The following is a 6,560-nucleotide window of genomic DNA, read 5'->3' as shown; positions in this document are numbered from 1 at the left end:
AGTCTTTGTGGTGGTGGTGGTGGTGGTGGTGGTGGTGGTGGTGGGAAAATCGACCACAAGCAAACAATAACCTTCCTCTGGCAGACAGCACCTCACCAAGGTCAGAAAAGGGTCCTTTCACATAGGGAAGTGCAGGGTGTGTTGTCTGCTGCGATGTGGTGTTTTCTGGTGTGGTGTGAGGGCCTTGCCATTCCAAGGTTATAATCTTGTACTGTGTTCTGACATGTTATTCAGTAGTGTATCCACTGGAAGAACAAATCTCGGTTTTATTGGGCCATGTTTTGAGCAGTGTTTCTCATTGGTGGACATAATGCAGGTGCCAGTGAGATCCTGTGGCCAAACATAACCAAATGAAGTGGGGTGTTCTTGTTCCAACTTATACTCAGACCTTCACAGTCAGACAATATGCATCAGAATGTCATATTTTATGTGACTTAGAGACTTTTCCTAATGGTATATTCTATGCATTTCACCTCAGTATTCCCTTGTATGTTATTGATGCAAACTATGTCCATCTGTCTGTCTATAGCCAAATACCATAATCCCACAAGGGGTGGCCATTTGTCTTTGAGTTAGTTGTTTTGCTGGAAGGGGCACTAACCCTCTGCCAACCCACTTGTTGACACATAGGGAACACATATGGGTGGGTATTATGGTTACTACTGTGTGTTGTAAATGATTTCCTGGCTTACAGAAAATCATTTGGCTTGTCACTCAGTGTCCATATTAAGATGATTTAATAGCATTTAAGTGAATGTTAAAGGGTAATTGTCATAAACACAATGTGTCAGGGCATCTCAAAATGAATGAATCTTGAATTTGGCTCTTTTTAATTTGTACCCTGGAGGGAACAATTTTGAGGGCTTCTAGCCTTTGGTTTCTTTTTCTTTTGCATTAAAAATAAATAAAAAAATAAATAGACCACCAAGGAAGAGGTGCTACAAGTCCTCCTGCACATCTTAGAATACTGACCCATGTCCAGCCTCAGTCTGACAATGACCTAATGTAATGGGGTATATAAATGACTGTGTTGCCCGTAGCCAAAGCAGGGATCCTCTGGTAACCTGCGCGCATATGGAGTCCGTGAGCTAGGGACCGAATTTCGGCCAGACCAGTGATTAATTTGTTAAGTTTAATTCCGGTTAGTACATTGGCTGGCAGCGGTGTGGGGTGTGAGGCAAACTATGGTTGGCAATTTGATATTGTTCCATGGTTAGCTGCCCAATTTGATGTTGTTCCTTGGTTAGCTGACAGCGTCCTTGTCCTTATGTCCTGGGGATGAGCTGTTTGGTGTAGTCCTCAGCGTCCCCAATGGTGGCCTCCAAAGCTATGCTACTACGTGTGTTTGAGACACCAAATTAATCACCAAGGAGAGAAAAGAGGGGTGTAATGGGGTCTATAAATGCCGGTGCTGCCCGAAGCCAAAGTGGGGATCCTCTGTTTGGCTCATTGGTAATGTGCGTGCATGTGGAGTGCTGGGGCCTGAGTTCGAATCCCGGCCAGGACAGTGTGATTAATCTGTTAAGTTTCATTTCACTTTTTACATTAAGGCTGCCTGAGACTCCATTCTTCTTGTAGCTCTCTTTAAGAGTCTGTGTTTGTAATTCTCCATTGTTTTGCATCATCAGGAAACATATTTAGATTACTTCCATTTCCAGTGTTGCTGTCAGTGTCATTTATGTATATTAAGCCTTATAAAATTCTGCTGGTTACTTCTCTCCATGATGAGTAATTTCTCCCTAGTACTGTTCTCATTTCCCTTTTTCTGAGAAAATCTTGCATCCAACAGTACAGATTACCTTGGATTCTTCGTTGATGGTACAGTTTCTGTAAAAATCTTTGGTGCTGTACTTTGGTAAATGTTTTCTTGAAATCTAAATACTGTAGATACTATCTACAGTACCAATCATTCTCTTTTCGGTCATAGTAGCTTAATAGATTACTAACTTAAGATTTTCACTTTCAAAAGCCAAACTGTTTTTCTGTCATATTGTAATTTTTCAGATGGTTTACACAAATTTTTCTTATCTTTTCAAGTATCTCACATACTGTACAACACTGGTCAGGGATACTGGTTTGTAGCTGAGTGGATTCTATTTCCTTTCATGAATAGGGGAACAATATTTGCATTCTTCCAAATATCAGGTAGTTTACCTTGACTTAAGGATTCCTTGAATATAAAGTATAGTGGTCTGCTTAACTATTCTGCACATGCATGTAGCACCCAACCTGAAATTTCTTCAAGAGCATTTCTTTTCCTTTGTCTAATTTACTCAGCTCTTCCTGTGCTACCCCTTGTTCTGTTATTTGTACAGTATATCAGGTAATAGGTGTGGGCATGTATCTTGTCATCTCTCAAAGTTACTTACTTCTGTAAATGTGTGTGTGTGTGTGTGTGTGTGTGTGTGTGTGTGTGTGTGTGTGTGTGTGTGTGCATCATCCTTATCATCTCTCAGAGTTACTTTCTTCTGTAAAAACTGATTGTGTGTGTGTGTGTGTGTGTGTGTGTGTGTGTGTGTGTGTGTGTGTGTGTGTGTGTGCATCTTCCTTATCATCTCTCTAAAGTTACTTTCTTCTGTAAAAACTGATTGTGTGTGTGTGTGTGTGTGTGTGTGTGTGTGTGCATCTTCCATATCATCTCTCAAAGTTACTTACTTCTGTAAAAACTGATTGTGTGTGTGTGTCCTTGAATGTTTGTGTGTGTGTGTTTGTGTGTGTTTGCATTCTTGCATGTTTATGTTCTGTGCCTAACCTTATCACTAGTATTTTCTTGCAACTGAGCAAATTAAATAAAATAGTTTTAAAATACAAATCAGTACTTAAAAGTTGTCAGTAAGTCTGGTGACCAATCACAGTAAAGAAAATAAAGTAAGCCAGTGCATCAGATATTAAGAAGTTACTGGACACTTGCCTTGGTTGGAAGAATGTGGCCCTCAGTTTCATCCCTCTTACCAATACAACACTGTGCGAGTGATTTAGCATTGTGCCACGCGGCTTAGTTTTTGATTGTCACCCAACTTGTTGACCACTCACAAGCACTGATTCTTATTTTCGTATTTAATTTCATATGCTCAGGTACAAGGAAATACTAATGATGAGATTAGATACACACACACACACACACACACGCTCGCTGGTGCAGTGGTAACGTTCTCGCCTGCCAACTGGTGGACGGGAGTTCGCGCCTCGCTCAGGTTGCGAAAAGTTTCACTGACGAAGTGGGTGGTTACTGTCCCCCTTGAGCAAGAGGACGGGTGTGTGCGTGCGTGAAGGTCACAGCCTTGCCCTTAGATTGGACTATATGAGCTCTCAGCTCCCCTCCGGGAGGGTAAAAAGCTGACGATCACGACCATCAAGTGATCCTGACCGACCCGGTGAATTACACACACAGTACTGACATGTATACATTGCTTGCTAATAAGAGAGTAGCATTCTCATATAAAGTATATAAATGAAGACATGCTGAGAAAGATAATCACGTAATTCATTAGACCAACTCTGGAGTACCCACATCTCAAAAACACATAGATAAAATTGAAGAAGTGCTGTACAAAGGACCTCTACAAGATGGGCACCAAGTTTAAGGGATCTAAGCTATGAAGAAAGACTAGAAAAATTAAACCTACCAACATTACAAGAGAGAAGGACAAGAGGAGACATGCTTGCTATATAAATGCATCACAGGAAAAAGTACACATTGATGAGTATATAACCTATGGTGAAGCAACATCCTGATGAGTATATAACCTATGGTGAAGCAACATCCTGAGGACACTACTAAAAACTGTACAAAAAGAGCAGTTGATCAGTGGAATGCACTACCGATTGAAACTGTACTAAAACTATCCATAAATTCAAAGATATGTATGATAGAAATGGTTCAAAACACGGGATAATACGAGCTTGACTCATCCTGTATGGATGCAATAAGGGAAGAAAAAATAGATCACACACACACACACACACACACACACGCACGCGCGCGCGCGCGATAATCACATGCAAATTACACGTTATACAGACACATTTGCACCCAGCCATCCCTATCATTTGTCTCTTCACGAATAGTAATCTCCATTCCAAACCCCACCCACTTATCCTTTCCCTCCACGCACACACTTGCGTAACCCTCTGGAGCTTCATCCCGCTGTAGATGTTAGGCTGTTCCACCGCCGGACAATTTAACTCACCATACGGAAATGCATGCGGAAGGCCAATCTCTGTCTTGTCTATAGCCAGGCGTCTTAATACCGTACGGGGTGACCGTTTGTCTTTGAGATAATTGTTTTAGGGGAGGGGCATTAACCCTCCGCCAGCCCACGTATTGACACGTAGCGAACACGTATGGGTTGGTTATATGGTTACCACCCAGCACTGTAAATGGTTTATTGGCCTACAGGAAACCATTTGGTTTGTCACTCAGTAAAGCCACCTGAAAAGGAAAGAAGAGTAATGAAAAGTTACAGGAAAGGTGGAAGCAAGAGAGCGAGAGAGAGAGAGAGGACAGACAGAAAAAGAATGAAAGATGAAGGAAGAAGTAGGCAGCACTACATTAAGTGAAAGGACAATGGTTATAATTTGTGCAACAGCTTCAAAGATTTCAGAGATTTATAACTTAGTCTAGGTTCAAAATTTTTCGTCAAACTCCTAATTACGATGCCAGAATATCAGTATGAAAAGACAACCTCGTAGCCGATATAGTTGAGAAGCAGGAGTGAATGCAGCTATGTGGTATTGGAAACTTCAGGATAGTTCGCGCATTTTCACCTGTTAGGTAGCCTATGCGTGGTAGTATATTGTAAAGCTATGCGTTATTTTTATTTATTTTTTCTTTAGATTGTTAAATTATGCAGTATTCATACTTAATTTCAGTTTGTATGCCGAAGCATTTTGAGTGCTACGGAATATAAGGGCAGCTTCACACGAACGGATTTCTTCCCGCGAGGTTTAGAAATTATTGAAGTTAAATGGGACCGTTCACACACAGTCCGCGTGGCGACATATCCGCGCGGTAGTCATAGTCTACGTGCACTGCGAGACGACAAAGACCCCTTGCTCGTGACGTCACTACTATTGGCTGCATGACCGTTTCGACAAACAGGACAAACTCGACATTCATGCATAATACTTTCTAAGTGTGCATAATCTTACCATGCCCAACCCCGAAGATAATCTAGGATGATAGTGTTATTTGGATGAAGAAAAACTCTTCTTTTGAACCAATGGGAAGAAACCCAATAGGGATTTATACTGATACGGAATGAGACGAATTCTTCAGTTTCTGTTTGGGGCTACACTCTTTGGGTGGCAAGATCGGAGGTACTCTAGAGTACTGTACCTATGCAGTGATACCGCGAAGCTCTAATTTATTGCTGAACACTTGACTCTGTATAAACATGTCTCAACAGTTGTCAGAGTATGTTTTAAAGCTCTGCCCGCAAGACAAAGGGCGGTACATTACAAAATGTAAAAGTGTAGGAACTTGTGACCAGTCTGCAGCCTGACGTCGATATTGGTTGCGATAAACTTCCCGAGTTTGACTCTCCAGAAATTTACTTATATCTCATACAGTATCCATCTGTGTTCACTGGTGAAGCAATGAAAGCCTACAAGAGTTTAGACACCTACAAGCACTTTACAGTACAAGCGGTAAAGTTCAAGATCTCGTGTGGACTCGGCCAAACAAGAAAAACGGGAGTCAGCTTACATGTTTGTTATTCTCTCTAAGGTAAGTTAATTTTGTTTATGATTACAACCCAGGTATTTTCCCTGTTGTTACTAGACACCATTTTCATGAAATGAAAATGATACTCTGCTTTGGCCTAAGATTGCCTTCTCCCTGCGTTTTAATAATACAATGACACCAAAAAATGATACTAGTCATAAAGAAGCACTAGGAAAGAATGAATAACCGCAGTATTGTCCTATTCTGCCACCGACCTTCATGAAATAAGCCGCAAAGTTAAAATCTGAGCCGTTAAAGTGAAACGAGTATAAATGTGATGGAGTTATTGATGGCCACTTCTAAGCCCCCTTCACAGGCCCGTTAATTTCAGCAGAATTGTGGGTGAACTAGGCCACATGTATATACCTCCTTACTACAAACTTAAAATTAAATCGAAGCGCTTAAGTTTGCCTACCATCCGATATTTTTCAGTTTGATTCTACCTGACAGCTGATGCATAATGAAGCCTGTATGTTTAGTGATGGAGATGGGTATTTGATTAAAGGCTTCAGTTTGTCAGTCTGAACTTTCAACTCAAACTGTGACTGATTTTAATAATTTGGCCATTTCACGTTTTTGTTGCACTACGCTGCACTCTTTATCAAGACTGTTCCTACACACCTACGGTAGGATTCGGATGTAAATATACCACTCGACTTTTTTTTTTTTTTTTTTTTGTAATAAAATAATCAAAAGCTAAATACTATTATGATTAAGTTTTTGATCAGTTTGGATAAAATTTAGAAATATTCGATCAGATACAAGTAGAAGTGTTTGAATTTTCAACAAAACTATACGAAGTATTGAAGTCCAGGTTTATAAGCCCTCAATCTTA

Source organism: Coenobita brevimanus, chromosome 29 (assembly GCF_032717465.1).
Source record: "Coenobita brevimanus isolate Jiangsu-jjx chromosome 29, ASM3271746v2, whole genome shotgun sequence".
Classification (NCBI taxonomy): domain Eukaryota; kingdom Metazoa; phylum Arthropoda; class Malacostraca; order Decapoda; family Coenobitidae; genus Coenobita; species Coenobita brevimanus.
The sequence above is the reverse complement of the archived record's forward strand: the minus strand, read 5'-3'. Positions refer to the sequence as shown.